This window comes from Triticum aestivum, chromosome 6D, assembly GCF_018294505.1.
Source record: "Triticum aestivum cultivar Chinese Spring chromosome 6D, IWGSC CS RefSeq v2.1, whole genome shotgun sequence".
In the NCBI taxonomy this organism is placed as follows: domain Eukaryota; kingdom Viridiplantae; phylum Streptophyta; class Magnoliopsida; order Poales; family Poaceae; genus Triticum; species Triticum aestivum.
In genome coordinates this window covers 435295087-435314609 of record NC_057811.1, presented here as the reverse complement: position 1 = coordinate 435314609, position 19523 = coordinate 435295087, and positions in this window count along the sequence as shown.

Below are 19523 nucleotides of genomic sequence, written 5' to 3'. Positions count from 1 at the left end.
GTCCTCTTCTTGGCAGGTTTTTTTAACAACCTTGGTCTTGGGGCGAGGTGTCTTGGTCGGTTTATCCTGTGGTTTTTTTCTTACAGAATGGATCATCGCCCTGTCAAAGATGGACAAAATTTTGAGAGAATATTTGAAAGAAGCGAGTTAGAAAAAAAATTATGTGATCCTTACAGTTGGCGGTTTGTCGGAAATGCAGAAAGGACTTAATCCGGTCTGGCTACAGACAGCCTCCGGTTCATTCAGTATCTTCTTCACAGCCTCAGTAACTTCAGCCTCTGTAAGCTGAATATCAACGCGTCGTTGAGGGTCTTTCAAACTCCCGGTGTATTCACACATTAAACTGGGGCGACGGCTTAAAGGCAATATGCTCCAAGTTACCCAACAACGAGCAAAGTCAACACCTGTTAAACCGTTCGCCATAAAGGCTCTAAGCTTTGACAGTTGTGGAGCATAGTTGGACCTTTCCTTTGCAGTTAATCTCTGAGGAAAGGGATGTGTATTGCTAAGACGGTGAGGGCGGTAACCCGGCAAAGGATTTTCATCATTTGGAGATGTGTCTTTGCAATAAAACCAAGTCTGGTTCCACTCCTTGGGGTGACTGTGAAGCTTGGGTGAGGGAAGCTGACATCCTTCCTCTTTTGAATCGCCATTCCGCCAAGCTCAGTATTGGGTCCATCTGTGAACTCTGTGCGACGGTTTAAATAGAAGAAATCCCTAAACAATTCAACTGTGGTCTCCTCTTGAAGATAAGCCTCACAAAAGACTTGGAAATGGAAGATGTTGGACACAGAGTTTGGGCCGATGTCCTGAGGGTGGAGTTGAAAGCTGGCAAGCACATCTCGGAAAAACTTTGAACCCGAAGGGCTAAAGCCTCGACCCAGATGGTCAACGAACACGACTACTTCTCCGTCCTTGGGTTCAAGATGATTTTCCGGACTAGGAGCCCTCCAGTGGATGACTTCTTTCTTGGCTAAAGCGCCGGTTGCAACACATCTGTCTAGTTGTTCTTCAGTAACCCGGGAAGGAACCCAGTTGCACTCGTAAACTTGTTTGGCCATTTCAATGGAACGCTGGAACATGGTTATTGCCGGGTTAAGATTTATAATGGACAAGTATAAAGCGGTGCAAGATAAGTAGAAGCAAAGGTATATGCATGTTGTTAAACTGGAGTTTGATATTGCTGAACCGGAGTCTGACAATGGAGGAGGTGCAAAGATAAATGTATCGGCGGTTTAAAGGGGACTAATGGTACCTACCGGATTATCTTTTTTCAAATAAGCTAAACCGCCTATATTGGTATGAAAAGTACAGATCTAAAATACCTAAGTGAGGGAAAAACAAGTTTCACAGATTGATATGATAATCTCAGATATGCAGCGTGTTGGTAAATCAAAATATATTCCGACCTAAAGCGCAGGTGCTTAAGCAGTTTAACAGTTCCAGATGAGTTTTTTCTACACAAAGCAGATGATCTGAGGATGAAAAAGGGGATTATAACTACAATTGTGTAAAAAAGTGGCAGATCTGAGGTCATCGTTTACGCTATGAAGAAGAACAGGAAAGAACAGTTTGAAGCCTCGTAGAACACCGAAACCCTAATGATGGATCTAGAACAAAAGAAAATAAAACTTACTAGTGTTGACAGAGCAACGGAGGAGCGCCTCGTTTCTCTGGTGCGTTTAGGTTGATGCAGCGGCCGGAGTTGAGGTCGAAGGCGGAGCTTGACGACGGCGGCCGCGCGTGAGGGTTAGGTCGGCTCGAGGAGGAAGAAGAAGCAAAGAGGCACGGGGGGAAAATGGAAAGGACCCCATGGTCCTATTTCTAAAGGGAAAGGGATAAGTGAGAGGCGCGAAAATTGAGGAGTCCAAAAGTTGGACATGTGACAGAGCTGTCGCCTCGATTGTCGGAGGCTTATTAATGAAGATGAGTTATATGCAATCTTTAATGGCAGGTGATGTCATGGCGGTTTATCATGATACTGGAAGATGATGTCATGGCGGTTTACAAGCTTTATATGAAGATGCTGGAGAAGAAATTATCTTAAGTATTGAAGATTGACATGAACCAGTTCAAATCAATCTGGGGCCTAATGTTGGGGATATTACTGCTGGGCATAAACCGGCAAGGAGAGGCCGGGTTATTCCCATAATGATTTATTATATTTGAAGCCCGTGAAGACAAAGACGATGGCATTTTATGAAGGCCCAGGGCCCAAAGGAGGATTAAGGCCTGTAGACATAAACCGACAGTGATATGTAAGCTTGTGTTGTAAGATGGAAATAGTAGAGACCGGGCCGGACACGTTGATGAGCCGGCCTCGGGATCCTGTGAACCGACGGGCGTCAACCCATGTATATAAGGGGACGACCCGGCAGCGGTTTAGGGACAACAAACAACAACTCGAGACCCAGGCAAAGCGTATTCGCTCCCTGGTCATCGAAACCCTAGCAATACCACAACAACTGGATCGTAGGCTTTTACCTTCACCGCAAGGGGCCGAACCAGTGTAAACTCCCTGCATCCTTTGTCCGCTTTAACCCCTTTAAGTTAACCCGTCGTGATGGCTCTACGACTAAGTCCTTTCACTAGGACATCTGCCGTGACAAACCCACGACACTTGCCGTTTTATTCGCCCTCTCTTTTCCGTTCGCCCTCTTTTTTGCTTGCTTCTTGTTTGCTCGTGTGTTGGATTGCTTGCTTGTCATGATGGCTCAAGATAATACTAAATTGTGTGACTTTGCCAATACCAACAACAATGATTTTCTTAGCACTCCGATTGCTCCTCTTACCGAAGCTGAATCTTGTGAAATTAATGCTGCTTTGTTGAATCTTGTCATGAAAGATCAATTCGCCGGCCTTCCTAGTGAAGATGCCGCTACCCATCTAAATAGCTTTGTTGATTTGTGTGATATGCAAAAGAAGAAATATGTGGATAATGATATTGTTAAATTGAAGCTATTTCCGTTTTCTCTTAGAGATCGTGCTAAAACTTGGTTTTCGTCCTTGCCTAAAAATAGTATTGATTCTTGGAATAAGTGCAAGGATGCTTTTATCTCTAAGTATTTTCTTCCTGCTAAAATCATCTCTCTTAGAAACAATATTATGAATTTTAAGCAACTTGATCATGAACATGTTGCACAAGCTTGGGAGAGGATGAAATTAATCATACGTAATTGCCCTACTCATGGTTTGAATTTGTGGATGATTAAACAAATTTTTTATGCCGGATTGAATTTTGCTTCTAGAAATCTTTTAGATTCGGCCGCGGGAGGCACTTTTATGGAAATCACTTTAGGAGAAGCTACTAAACTCCTAGATAATATTATGGTTAATTATTCTCAATGGCACACTGAAAGATCTACTAGTAAAAAGGTTCATGCGATTGAAGAAATTAATGTTTTGAGTGGAAAGATGGATGAACTTATGAAATTGTTTGCTAATAAGAGTGTTTCTTCTTATCCTAATGATATGCCTTTGTCTACTTTGATTGAGAATAATAATGAAACTATGGATGTGAATTTTGTTGGTAGGAATAATTTTGGTAACAACGCGTATAGAGGAAACTTTAATCCTAGGTCGTTCCCTAGTAATTCCTCTAATAATTATGGTAATTCCTAAAACAATTCTTTTGGAAATTTTAATAAGTTGCCCTTTGATTTTGAGACTAGTGTTAAAGAGTTTATAAATTCGCAAAAGAATTTCAATACTTTACTTGAAGAAAAATTGCTTAAAGTTGACGAATTGGCTAGGAACGTGGATAGAATTTCTCTTGATGTTTATTCTTTGAAGCTTAGATCTATTCCACCTAAGCATGATACCAATGAGTCTCTCAAAGCCATGAGAATTTCCATTGATGAGTGCAAAGAAAGAACCGCTAGGATGCGTGCTAAGAAAGATTGCTTTGTGAAAGCGTGTTCTTCTAATTTTTATGAGAATAAAGATGAAGATCTAAATATGAATCTTGATAATGATGGGACTTGAGATGAGTCAACTTTAGTTAGAAGGCGTCCCAAAAATTCCGAGTTTTTAGATCTTGATGCAAAAATTAGTAAAAGTGGGATTGAAGAGGTTAAAACTTTAGATAGCAATGAACCCACTATTTTGGATTTCAAGGAATTTAATTATGATAATTGCTCTTTGATAGATTGTATTTCCTTGTTGCAATCCGTGCTAAATTCTCCGCATGCTTATAGTCAAAATAAAGCTTTTACTAAACATATCGTTGATGCTTTGATGCAATCTTATGAAGAAAAACTTGAGTTGGAAGTTTCTATCCCTAGAAAACTTTATGATGAATGGGAACCTACAACTAAAATTAAAATTAACAATCATGAATGCCATGCTTTGTATGATTTGGGTGCTAGTGTTTCCATGATTCCAAAAACTTTGTGTGATTTGTTAGGTTTCCGTGAATTTCATGATTGCTCTTTCAACTTGCATCTTGTGGATCCCACTATCAAGAAACCTATGGGAAGAATTAACAATGTTCTTATTGTTGCAAATAGGAATTATGTGCCCGTAGATTTCATTGTTCTTGATATAGATTGCAATCCTTCATGTCCTATTATTCTTGATAGACATTTCCTTAGAAGGATTGGTGCAACTATTGATATGAAGGAAGGGAATATTAGATTCCAATTTACCTTAAGGAAAGGCATGGAACACTTCCCTAGAAAGAAAATTAAATTACCATATGAATCTATTATGAGAGCCACTTATGGATTGCCTACCAAAGATGGCAAGACCTAGATCTATCCTTATTTTTATGCCTAGCTAGGGGCGCTAAACGATAGCGCTTGTTGGGAGGCAACCCAATTTTATTTTTAGTTTTTTTGCTTTTTGGTGATGTTTAGGAATAAATAATCCATCTAGCCTCTGGTTAGATTTGTTTTTGTGTTTTAATTAGTGTTTGTGCCAAGTTAAACCTATAGGATCTTCTTGGATGATAGTTATTTGATCTTGCTGAAAATTCCAGAAACTTTCTGTTCATGAAAACAATTGTTAAAAATCACCCGAATGCGATAAAATACTGATTCCAATTGCAGTATATCAATAAAAAAATTATCTATGTCGTCCTATTTTGGTAGAATTTTTGGAGTTCCAGAAGTTTGCGTTAGTTACAGATGACTACAGACTGTTCTGTTTTTGACAGATTCTGTTTTTCGTGTGTTGTTTGCTTATTTTGATGAATGTATGGCTAGTAAAAGAGCTTATAAACCATAGAGAAGTTGGAATACAGTAGTTTGAAGTAGTAGTTTGTTTTATTTCGCTAACGGAGCTCACGAGATTTTCTGTTAAGTTTTGTGTTGTGAATTTTTCAAGTTTTGGGTAAAGATTTGATGGATTATGGAACAAGGAGTGGCAAGAGCCTAAGTTTGGGGATGCCCAAGGCACCCCAAGGTAAATCCAAGGACACCCAAAAGCCAAATCTTGGGGATGCCCCGGAAGGCATCCCCTCTTTCGTCCTCACCCATCGGTAACTTTACTTGGAGCTATATTTTTATTCACCACATGATATGTGTTTTGCTTGGAGTGTCTTGTATGATTTGAGTCTTTGTTTGTTAGTTTACCACAATCATCCTTTCTGTACGCACCTTTTGAGAGAGACACACATGATTTGGAATTTGTTAGAATACTCTATGTGCTTCACTTATATCCTTTGAGCTATAGTTTTTGCTCTAGTGCTTCACTTATATCTTTTAGAGCACGGCAGTGGTTGTATTTTATAGAAATTATTGATCTCTCATGCTTCACTTATATTGTTTTGAGAGTCTTAAACAGCATGGTAATTTGCTTTAATTGTGAAATTAATCTTCCATATTGAGTTCATTGAATATCATGAGAAGTTAGATACTTGATAAGTGTTTTGAGATATAAAGGTGGTAATATTAGAGTGTGCTAGTTGAGTAATTGTGAAATTGAGAAATACTTGTGTTAAAGTTGGCAAGTCCCATAGCATGCACGTATGGTAAAAGTTGTGTGACAATTTTGACACATAGGTGTTCTTTTATTGCTTTCCTTATGAGTGGCGGTCGGGGACGAGCGATGGTCTTTTCCTACCAAACTATCCCTCTAGGGGCATGCGTAGTAGTACTTTGCTTCAAGGGCTAATAAACTTTTGCAATAAGTATATGAGTTCTTTATGACTAATGTGAGTCCATGGATTATGCGCAGTCTCAACCTTCCACAATTTTCTAGCCTCTACGGTACCACGCATTGCCCTTTCTCACCTTGAGAGTTGGTGCAAACTTCGCCGGTGCATCCAAACCCCGTGATATGATACACTCTATCACACATAAGCCTCCTTATATCTTCCTCAAAACAGCCACCATACCTACCTATCATGGCATTTCTATAGCCATTCCGAGATACATTGCCATGCAACTTTCCACCGTTCCGTTTATTATGACACGCTTCATCATTGTCATATTGCTTTGCATGATCATGTAGTTGACATCGTATTTTGTGGCAAAGCCACCATCATAATTTTTTTCATACATGTCACTCTTGATTCATCGCATATCCCGGTACACCGCCGAAGGCATTCACATAGAGTCATATTTTGTTCTAAGTATTGAGTTGTAATTGTTGAGTTGTAAGTAATAAAAGTGTGATGATCATCATTATTAAAGCATTGTCCCATGTGAGAAAGGATGATGGAGACTATGATTCCCCCACAAGTCGGGATGAGATTCCGGACTAAAAAAAGAGGCCAAAAAAAGAGAAGGCCCAAAGAAAAAAAGAGAAAAAAATGAAAAATGAGAGAAAAAGAGAGAAGGGACAATGTTACTATCCTTTTTCCACACTTGTGCTTCAAAGTAGCACCGTGATCTTCATGATAGAGAGTCTCCTATGTTGTCACTTTCATATACTAGTGGGAATTTTTCATTATAGAACTTGGCTTGTATATTCCAATGATGGGCTTCCTCAAAATGCCCTAGGTCTTCGTGAGCAAGCAAGTTGGATGCACACCCACTTAGTTTCTTTTGTTGAGCTTTCATATATTTATAGCTCTAGTGCATCCGTTGCATGGCAATCCCTACTCCTCTCATTGACATCAATTGATGGGCATCTCCATAGCCTATTGATTAGCCGCGTCAATGTGAGACTTTCTACCTTTTTGTCTTCTCTCATAACCCCCATCATTATACTTTACTCCACCCATAGTGCTATATCCATGGCTTGCGCTCATGTATTGCGTAAGAGTTGAAAAGGCTGAAGTGCGTTAAAAAGTATGAATCAATTGCTCGGCTTGTCATCGGGGTTATGCATGATGAGAACGTTTGTGTGACAATATTGAAACATGGCCTAACTATATGATTTTGTAGGGATAAGCTTCCTTTGGCTATGTTATTTTGATAAGACATAATTGCTTGGTTAGCATGTTTGAAGTATTATTGTTTTATGTCAACATTAAACTTTTATATTGAATCTTTCGGATCTAAATATTCATGCCACAATAAAAAGATTTACATTGAGAATTATGCTAAGAAGCATTCCACATCAAAAATTCTGTTTTTATCATTTACCTACTCGAGGACGAGCAGGAATTAAGCTTGGGGATGCTTGATACGTCTCCATCGTATCTATAATTTTTTATTATTCCATGCTATTATATATTCTGTTTTGGATGTTTAATGGGCTTATTTATACACTTTTATATTATTTTTGGGACTAACCTATTAACCGGAGGCCCATCCCAAATTGCTGGTTTTTTTTGCCTATTTCAGTGTTTCACAGATAAAGGATATCCAACGGAGTCCAAACGGAATGAAACCTTCGGGAGCATGATTTTTGGAACAAACATGATCCAGAGGACTTGGAGTGGACGTCAAGCAACCAACGAGGCGGCCACGAGGCAGGGGGCGCGCCCACCCCCCAGGCGCGCCCTCCACCCTCGTGGGCCCCTCGTGGCTCCAACGACCTACTTCTTCCTCCTATATATACCTACATACCCCAAACCATCAGAAGCGACCACGAAAACCTAGTTCCACCACCGCAACCTTCTGTATCCGTGAGATCCCATCTTGGGGCCTTTTCCGGCGTCCTACCGGAGGGGGCATCAATCACGGGGGGCTTCTACATCAACACCATAGCCTCTCCGACGATGTGTGAGTAGTTTACCTCAGACCTTCGGGTCCATAGTTATTTGCTAGATGGCTTCTTATCTCTCTTTGGATCTCAATACAAAGTTCTCCTCGATTCTCTTGGAGATCTATTCGATGCAATCTTCTTTTGCGGTGCGTTTGTCGAGATCCGATGAATTGTGGGTTTATGATCAAGATTATCTATGAACAATATTTGAATCTTCTCTGAATTCTTTTATGTATGATTGGTTATCTTTGCAAGTCTCTTCGAATTATCAGTTTGGTTTGGCCTACTAGATTGATCTTTCTTACAGTGGGAGAAGTGCTTAGCTTTGGGTTCAATCTTGCGGTGCTCGATCCCAGTGACAGTAGGGGAAACGACACGTATTGTATTGTTGCCATCGAGGATAAAAAGATGGGGTTTATATCATATTGCATGAGTTTATCCCTCTACATCATGTCATCTTGCTTAAAGCGTTACTCCGCTCTTATGAACTTAATACTCTAGATGCATGCTGGATAGCGGTCGATGTGTGGAGTAATAGTAGTAGATGCAGGCAGGAGTCGGTCTACTTGTCACGGACGTGATGCCTATATACATGATCATACCTAGATATTCTCATAACTATGCTCAATTCTATCAATTGCTCGACAGTAATTCGTTCACCCACCGTAATACTTATGCTCTTGAGAGAAGCCACTAGTGAAACCTATGGCCCCTGGGTCTATTTTCCATCATATTAATCTCCCGTTATTTCCATTACTGTTTACTTTGCTTTCTTTACTTTTACTCTTTATCATAAAAATACCAAAAATATTATCTTATCATCTCTATCAGATCTCACTCTCGTAAGTGACCGTGAAGGGATTGACAACCCCTTTATCACGTTGGTTGCGAGGTTCTTTTTTGTTTGTGTAGGTGCAAGGGACTTGAGCATGACCTACTACTGGATTGATACCTTGGTTCTCAAAAACTGAGGGAAATACTTACGCTACTTTAATGCATCACCCTTTCCTCTTCATGGGAAAACCAACGCAGTGCTCAAGAGGTAGCATACATCAATGCAAGCAGCGAAGCCACGGGAGAAGTCAGAGAGCCACAGTTTTGAAGTCTCCTGAGGCACGGACGTGTAGAACCACAGGCACAACGAGTCACAACCACCGCGTCCCCTCACGGACGGGCGTCTGGCACCATAGGCACGTAGAGTCACAGGCAGTGTGTCGCCCGAGACACGTGAATGCAGGTACATGAGGCACATAACTGAAACCTATACAGGCATGGAATTGCGGCTTCTCAAAGCACAGGTATGGCTTTGGAATTGCCGTTCTCGAGGCACGGGTACAAACCACCTGGATGCACAAAAGAGTGGTGGCAGAGGCACGGTTGTGTAGTCTCAAGAGGAATAGACGTGTGACACCCGTACATAGAGACATGGCGTGTGTCACGTGAGGTACATGCATAGAGGCAGAGAAGCCATGGGACTGAAGCCTCCACAGACACGGTTGTCGGGCTTCTCGAGGCACGGTCCTGAAGCACACAAAGACAGGAAACTGAAATGTTGCCTCGTACGTTAGCAGACGTGCCTCTCTTGTGCGAACATGTAAAAGACAACAATACAAACACAAACGAACGACACTGAATATAAGCCAAACACAAAGCGGGCTTCTCCCAAAAAATACATATGCGCCACTTCAACGGATTCTCTAAATGTACCTGAACTCACCCAAACATCAACAATGAACTTGTAACATAAAAAACATAAAAAGTTATATTCCCATAACATGAGACAAGCCAGACATGATACTATGAAAATAAAAAAACCAAAATCCCAAAACGGTACTCCATAGGATTGATCTAAAAGTACTCATTAATTATACAAAAAAGAAATGAAAGTCTTCTAGGAGTCCATTCTGCTCACAAACGTCCACACAAACGTCCACGGTGACCATTCTACTCAGTTGGAGTTCTGCTCAGAAACATCCACGGCGTCTGCGGTCGGGAAGACAATGAGGATGCATCATGTCCTTCATCAACAGAACTCGGCGGTAGAGATCGTAGCTGACATACCCAAAAAGCGGATGAGAATGAAGATATAGGTAAAGGGGAAAAAGAAATAATGTTGCAATAAAAAATATAAAGACAGAAAATCAACAAAAATGAAATTTTCACTTACAATTGCCGCATATTTCAGGTGGTCAAGGGAAAGCGGCTTACATTCCCAGTAGTCATGCTGACCTCGTGGAAAAGATGACTTCATACTCAAGTAAGATTTGTCTATGACGGCTCCTGCCAAATCTGCCATGGAATCCCTTAGATTGCCTCCTTTGATCATGAGCTCCTCTTGAAGGTCGATGTGACACTCTCTTGGAATTTTGAGGAAACTGTTTGCGAGAACATCTTTATCGTTCCTGACGTCGACACTAGTGAAAGTTATACCTTGTTTCCGATGGAAATCCTTCAGAGCAGTGCACTCCGCCCTGGCCTTGCACAAGTGATAGACAAGAACATGCTCGCGAATCGCCAGTTGCATGACGGCGACTTTTCTGCTCCGATCAAAATAATCCTCTCGTGTGTACTCTAGATCAAGACCAACAAACTTGTACCTGTCCTCACGCAGCCATTCCTCATAAAGAGGAAGAATCTCCTCCACCTTGTAGGGCTCGTTGGTGTACAACACCTCGAGCTTGGTGTTACCGTCGGCATATATAAAGAGACGCTCAGTAGTGTTCCTGAAGTCGTCCATGGAAACGAGGGTGAGACTGACAATGGAGTTTGACTGTGCTTCTCTGTCGTCACTCGTCCGTGGCGAGGATGATGGGAGCTACCTGCACTTCTCTGGTGAGAATAAGACGCGATAACATCCCGGAATAGACCACTATTTAACCTTGGGGAGAGACGACTTAGTTACCATGCGGCCATTAAATTGCATCAGGAACGACGAATAGACGATTGTGCTTCTGCAGCTTGTGAAACCATGCACTTCAAAAGTCACGGCTGCCACGCTGTAATCAAGGAGCCTCTAGATTAACTCTAGCACGGTATCTGGCAAAATGAATACTAACAATCAATAGCCATCCCATCGGTCACCAGCACATCTTTTGACCGAGAGAAGAATGCGAGGAGGCAAACGATAACCTTGTCGTCCAACCTAGATCTCTGGAGTACAAATACTACATGGGGAGTGAACCAAAATAGAAGCACGGTTCGGCTAGCAGAAAAGCCACACGCGTGCCTCCACTTTGTTAAAGACAAACCTCAGTGATATCGATGGACCTACATCTCTATGTCTGTGTACCACCAAAAACATTACCAAAACAAAGGCACAACCATGCTCCTGACATACGTATAACCGTGGGCTATCATACATATTCCCGCCTGAACCCAACGAACATTTGAAAAATAGTGGCTCTCTGGGTCAACGAGTGCCTGAAAAACATTTGCAAACGCAGAGTCACGAACCGTGACTCCACTTCAGGTGCAAAAGTGCCTCTCATTGGGAACGATCATACCTCCCCTGAATTTGCCTCCCCCGATGTATCGACCATGCCTCTCCTGCTTCAACGACCATGCATCCAATAACATCATTACCGTTCCTCTCGTAATGACACACCCAACCCTATCTGATTAAACAAGTGATTAAAAACAATTAAATCACAGAAGCACGAGTATGCTTTTCAGCATGTAGAACTGTGCCTCATAAAAAGTCTGTGAGGCACGATAGGCACGTAGAAGAGTCCGTTGAGAGGCAGCACAGTTGGACAACTCCAGTGGGAGGCAACATGACAAGTCAAACGTCTCGTGTCCCCATAACACCTCGAAATGCACACACCATCTACAACCAGCATTCATTCCATTCTCAGAATAAAAAATAAAAAAACAAGCACTCATTACTACTCTTGCTCTCTCGCGTCTCCTTTATATTTCAATCAGCACCGACTCCCTCAGCCACATCACAACCCATCTGCCTTCTCTGTCGTCTGCTTCTAGGGTTCGTGCTTCTTCGCCGCACACAGTCTGATTTCAAACAAATTATTATAGAGTTTTTATTGGGTCTCTCGATTAATTTCTAAGCTATGCTTCTCGTGGTGGGTGCTTTCCCTAAGCTTCCCTTACCCCAATCTCCGTTGGTCGACGACCGCTGTTCTTCTTTCCCAGGTAAAAAGCATATGCGTAAGCAGCATGCTCCGATCCGTATTTACATTTAGAAAAGGATATTTAAATTATTACTGTTTTACGTTTAGATTTTTCAATTCATAGTTATTGAAGTATTAGATCCGGTACAACGACTTCATTCTCTAAAGGAATATAAAAAGCATTTGCAAATCTAAACAAGTGATCTAAACTCTATCATACTGCTTTTCTGGAAGGAGTAGATGATCAGAAGATTTCTGGTAAATTTGTAGTTGTTGTCTGCCTTCGTACCGATATTTTTAATATGGCTGACATAGTTAAAGCTAGTTGTTGTCTACCTTCAACGTTGAAGCTTGTTTTAAATTGTTATGATATTCTTATTTTCTTAACATAGTTGTTCTGAATTATTTAGGTATGGTTTACCCTACCTGCCGCCAACCAGTCGGCCCTTGCGAACCACAACCTGAAGTTCTCCAGCAGTTTGAGGTTATTCTTGATGAAAATAGCTAGAGCCGCATGGTTAGTAAGTATTACTAACATATTAGTTGCTTACAACACAGTAGAAATTGTCACTTTTACTCATACCCCTTTGCACCTACACTAGGTTCCCCTACTGTCACTTCTTTGCACCTGTCTTGTGTTTTCATTTTCCATTAGTTTGCCTGCCTATGCCTTAATTATTATAGTGCATCTTCAGTTCTAATTAAAATTCGTCAACATATGCCAAAAATCTGTATCCATTAATTTATAATACCATTATGTTGTTATCTTTAATTGTTATAAAAAATTCAGATGCAAGCTAAAAAAACTTTTAACATTAATGATCCGTGAGTTCAAATTTATACTTACAGGTTGTTATTTTTACTATTTTTTCCAGTATGTACCTTGTAATGTTAGAGCTTTTCTCGCTGAATACATTGATGAGAGGAAGGAAGAAGCAAGAATATTGCATAAACAGCAGGTAGAGCCAGCCCTTCTTACAAATGAAGAAAAGTCTTACAGTGATTTGTTTAATCATAGAGCGAACTACACAAAGTTCTGCGGTGGTGACTTTGGAATATTAAATACCTACCAACGTGGGGTAATGGAAGCACCCTTTTGTCATCCCGATAAGTTTGTATTTCCAGATTGAGACCCTCGTCTGGTAATTCAAATTCTATGCGGTCACCAGCACGTAGTTCATAATCATCCACAAAGGTGCACCATGTTCAGTTTTGTGTCTACTCTAAGGATATTGAGCTTACCTACGACCAGATACGATTCTTTCTACAACGCCTTTTCGGAGATACTTTCATTCGTTGCCGTCCATTTGTCCATGTGTTGACTCCCACTAACACCAAAGACTGCGTCATGGTTGGTTACAACAGTCCTTGTTAAAATACCAAACAAATTTTGCTTATATGTAAAATAAACAATATTGACGTAATCTTGCTTATATGTAAAATTATAGAGAACCTATTTATTAATCCTAAAACAACAAAACTTTTGTTGTTATCTTAATATATTGTTTTATTTGTTTACTCACAAACCTGAACATACCAAGAAATATATTAGTTTCAATATGGATTTCTTAATGATTGCGCACTCACCGTATTCAGCCATTCTTTTATTTAATGTCCAAGTGGCAAATCAACGGTTTTAATTTCTATTTAATTTTGCTTTCTTCTAGAAAATTCCGAGGAGCGTTGTCTCAACACTGAAGAGATGGGTGGACATGCCAACCAGTGGCAAGGTCACCCTTGAAGCTCCTGATGAACCTACCCATGTCATCACTCCTTCGTCATACTACATCTGCAAAAAAGATGACATAATGGTAATAGAAAAGCCTTCTTTCGGAGACTTCATATCAGCTGCATCCTTTGTTGAAAAGAACGTTGTTCCGATCACTTTCAAAGAGCGCCATAATCGTTCTGTGTCCAGCATCATTCATCGCATTCCCTAGATTCTATTGGAACTAGCACCTAAAATGGAAGAAACAGTGCAACTCCTAGGATGTTCAGTCGTCGTTTCATGATGATGCCTCCCAGGAGCAAAACACTGGTTACTATAAGTTTGCTTATTAGAATGGTAGTAATGTAACTATTATGGACCAAGTGGTTGCTTGAACTATCGGAATGATCTTTTGGAACTTATGTAGCTCTTATGGACCCTCAACTCGCTGTTTGAACTATGGGAATGATCCTTTGGAACAAATGTAGTCCTTATGGACACTCAAGTAGCTGGTTAACCTTTGAGAAATTCACAATTCAAAAAACCAAAAAACAAAAACAAATCATTTTCTGTTAAACTCTTATTAAAAAATCAAACAAATCAAGAATCGGTTTTTGAATCAAAACCTATAGCAATGCCATGCTATCAAAATTTTCCAAACAATCTAGTGAAACATATCTCAATTAAAAACCAAACAGGACTCCATTCTCAAGTGCAAACTATGTTTACTTCACCAACTTTTCCTAACATAACAACAGTGCCTCCTTGACCAAGGAATGTTGTTAACCGAAAAAAATGTTTCGACAACAAAGGCACAACCATGCATCTGCTGAGTGTTCTACCGTTACACGAATGCCTTCACAACCAAATATGGAATACACACATATGGATCACGCATGCAGCACGCGACGAATAAAAACATTTCAATGAACAAGATAAGTGAAAATCTTAAAAAACAGATCCAACAAACGCCTGTTTTCGTAAATCTACCCCTAGAACCGCCAGATGACTACCAACGGCTCTTTGGCGGTTTCCTTTTTTGCATGAGAAAGTAAAGAGCCCTTTCATTTTACCGAGTCCATTTGCATCGTCTTCCTCGGGAGTGTCTCATCGGCCGCAGTTCACCACTGCACACCTGCAGCCATGGACGACGGGAAACTAACAACACTCACCAAACATGTCACTACCCACGGTACAGCTGTGCTAGAGGTGGTGTACACCAACGACCCAAAGAACGTGGAGCGAATCATCAAAAAGTACGAGGAATGGCTAAAGGAGGAGAAGAACAAGTTCGTCAGCCTCAACCTCGAGTACACACGTAAGAGCAGTTACATACGACAAGGGATCGCCGTCGTCCAACTTGCCATGCGCGAGCATGTCCTTGTATACCACTACTGCAGGTCCGAGCGCTCCCAGGCGTTACTTGACTTCCTGCAACGCAAAGCGGTAACTTTCACTAGCGTCGACACTAGGGGCGACAAGACCATGCTTGCCAGTGCATGGATTAAAATTTCAGACGAGCACCACGTCGACATCCAGAGGCAATTATGTATCAAGGGTGGTGGAGAAAGGGACTCCATGGGTGACCTTGCAGCGGCCATCATCGACCCCTCCTACAAGAACATGAAGAAATCATTCCCAAAGGAGAAGCACCAGTTCTGGGAGTGGAAGCCGCTTTCCCCGCTACACCTTGAGTACGCATCAAAAGCCGGGTATGTTAGCTACGAGTTGTACCGTAGAATCCTTATCATCAAGCACGGGCTTCGTCACATCCACCAACAACCAATGAAGGAAGACTCCGCCCACGTAAGAACAAAGACGAGGGATCTTCCAGCGGCTGGAAGCGCCGAAAGGGAAACAGTGGTTGGTAAATTGCAAGAAAATGGATGTCTACATTAAACTAATAGTAACTACTATTATAATAATTTAGATTGAATGAATCTATGTTATAAATATGATTGTTGTTGCTCAAAGATGCTGTGTGTACTGTATTACTATTTTACATTTGAACACACTGGTGTGCTCATGTACAAATGCATAGTACATTTTGCATGTCAAAATGCAATTAGTAAGTAATCTCCCAGTATTGAGCAAACATATCTTGTATCCATGACTATAGAAGGAGAAATATGTCGCAGGATATTGTATTATAATTTTCATACTTAAGCTGTACAAGATGCATCGTGCATTTACAAGAATATGTGATTGTATCGTTGTAAACTTTCTGTAAATGCTTATGCAACATTGGCGTGAACAATTCATAAATATTGCAGAAGAACATTTGGTACGCAAGGGACAAGAACTTTGTTACTTTAACCACATTGAAAACAAATTAAAATCACACAACACAACAATTTCACATCAAACACTGCTCTATCCATTCAGAACATCCTTGCTATTGCACACATGTTCCTCTCCGTACACCAGTTCTGCACGATGCCACAAAACTACACTACTGTGTGCAACTAACCTATGTACAACTGTGGCTCTCTAAGTGTCTATTCGAACCCATGCCTGTGGTTCCACACACCCATGACCCTAGAGACTTCACACATGTGCATCCACAACCGAGCCTCTTTAACCAAGTATTCGGACCGATGCCTTTGATGCCATACTTCCGTGCCTCTAGAAACTTGACAGCAGCAAGAGGGTTCATACCCATGCCTCCACACAACCGTGCCTGTTCTGACTTCACTTCGGTGCCTCTGTTTGCTCAATCCACGTGCCTCACATGAAACACACAGTAACTCTACGTGCTCCACACGCGTGATCGCCCGTGCAATTTTGGTGCTGCACACACGTTCCTCTCAGTACAACCCTATGCTGCCGGATTCCACTAACCTATACTTGTGCCTCCTCCCTATAGAGGCTTCACTCACATGTCTCTCATGCCCACACACCCGTGCCTCGCGTAACACGCGCCGTGACTCTACAAGCTATTTTCATGCGTGATCGTCCGTGCCTCTTTGCTGCTACACAGACGTTCATGTCTCTACAACCCATGTTAGAGGAAACAACACACGTGCCTCTAATGTATGTATAACTATGCCTCCAATTAACTAACATCCATCCAAAAAACATCTTTAAAAGAGATGCACAGCCATGCCTCTTCTACAAACAAACAACAACAATGAACAGTTAGGTTCATATCGTTTCATATATCTAAATAACATTACACCGTAGCATAGTTTTTTAAACAAAATCCATTATGTTCAAAGGCTATAACTAACATCACCGCGACAGAAGATTGAAGATAACAATAAGCCTCCCATCACGCTCTTTGAAAGTTATCAGCACCAAGCTGTTTACTTCAATAGAAGATGTCTGGAGAAAATCACTGAACCCTTCCTCTTTGAACACCATTCTATTACCCAAGCCAATGAAGTAGGAGCAAGGAGTGCTCACATATATATCATCATCATCACGAGTTTCCAAAGTAACTCCAAGAGTTAAAACTACAGTCCTAGGAATTGACACGAACTCCTTCAAACTCCTCACAACAATACTAGGAATAACCTGACAAAAACATCAAGCTACTAGAAATAGAACAAAAATTAAAAACTATAAATAGAAGAAACACTAATAAATAAATAAATAAATAAACAGAAACAAAAAAAACAGTGGGAAATAAATCTGACCATATGATGACCATTAACATTCATGGAATCAATGTGAACAAAAGGACAACAGGGTATGTACCCGTCATCAAAGAGTTGACACGTCATGAAATACATCTGTTGATAATTGAGATCAACACCATGGGTGTAATAACAACTCCCAACAAGTTCCTTCTCGGAGTCGCTCAAACCATCAAGAGCTACAAAATATAATTACATAGGTTCAAGGGAACAGAAAAATCATGTAAAATAAAACAAGCTAAAAACTTCCTTAAAAACAAACCTTACCAACAGACGATAAAGGAGACAACGCATCTCCACGACCAAGACGATAAAAATCAACACCAAACCACGTTCCATAATGCTCAAGCATAACAGTCATTATATCACAAGGACGAACACCATAATCACTGACCAATCCTTCCCAGGAAGGACCATGGAATTTGCTCCTCACCCGACCATGACTAAACAGAACACCATACAAATAACCCTCATTGCTGTGAAGAGCAAGATCAGTATCTTCGTCACCCCTCCCGATGGCTAAAGCCCTACACTCCTCGATGTAACAAGCAAGATGAACTCTAACACTACACAGAACATACTGCACAACAAAATAAAACAAGGATCATAATCAAAATCAAAACAGCATGGGCAGCACCAAATGAAATAAGCGTGTGTGCCGAAAATTAAACAATTATAAAATGATATTCTTACAACACGCCTCAAACAACGCCGATCCAGAACCACATTGAACCCATCTACAGAAGAATCAACAGAAGAACACGGGCCACCAGGCATACGGCAAAAAGGACAAGCCATACCTCAAAGAACACAATGATTATCAAGAACTAATTCCACAAAATCAAGTTGAAACTTGACATCTGATAGTATTGGAAGCCCCCCACCCGTAACTACCCCATAAATCTCCATATCTCGGAAATATAATGGGAACAAAAAGAGAAACAAAAAGGAAACAGGGAACCCACGGGGAAGTGCGGTCTCGCGAACGGGGAAGCGCGGTAGAACGGGGAACCAGGCGAAGCGCGACGGGCTCGACGTGGGCCGCCGTAAGCACACGACAAGAGTGGCGGCGGCGACGGGCGGCGATGACGGCAACGAAAGAACAGTCCGCAGCGACGGTTCGATCACACCAGAGAGAAACAGATCTCAAAGGTCAAAACAGATCAAAAGTGTATTACAAAACATTAAAAGTACAAGGACTAAAGTGAAAAAAAGGAAAAACCAAAAAGGAAAACCGAAAACCGGAAATCACGGGAGAGCCCGTCAGCGCGACAAGTGTCGCGCGCGGAGAGCCCCGGAAAAGTCTCACATGGGCTCCATGCGTGACACTTGGCACGCGGGGAGCGCTCCCCGACTAATCGTTGCGGGGAGCGCTCCTCAACTAGTGATTTTGCTCTAGAATCTGGTGGGGGATTGCTGGAATTTAGTCTATTTTTGGGCTAGCCCAATAGCATTTTTAGTATTCCTAAAAAATTCTAGAGACCCGCTCAGCCCATTCAGTCAAGGCAAAAGGTGGGACTAAAGTTTAGTCCCATACTGCTCACCTAGTGGGAGTTGAACCTCCTTATAAGGGAGGTTGTTTCCCCACATGTATGAGCATGAGAATAAGAGAGACATTCAAGCGCGCTCCTCCTCTGCCGCCCACCTCGCCACGCCTCGTCACGATGTGCCGCAGGTTGCGGGAATGAGCCGAGCCATTGTCTATACTTTTGCGACGCACGACTGGTATACGAAAGGTCACATGAGAGCTGAAAAGTTTTTATGTAGTGGAGATTGAATACGAACATCGCTGCTTGTTCATTTCGTCTCCCTCTTTTGCTTCACCTCCCGTCGCTGCTTGTTCGCCGTCTTCTCATGTGCCAATAAAAGAGAGGTCGCTCCTTCCAGACAGACACACACCAGAGCAACACCTTCCTCATGCCATCGAGTTTCTAAGCACTGAGCTACTGCTAC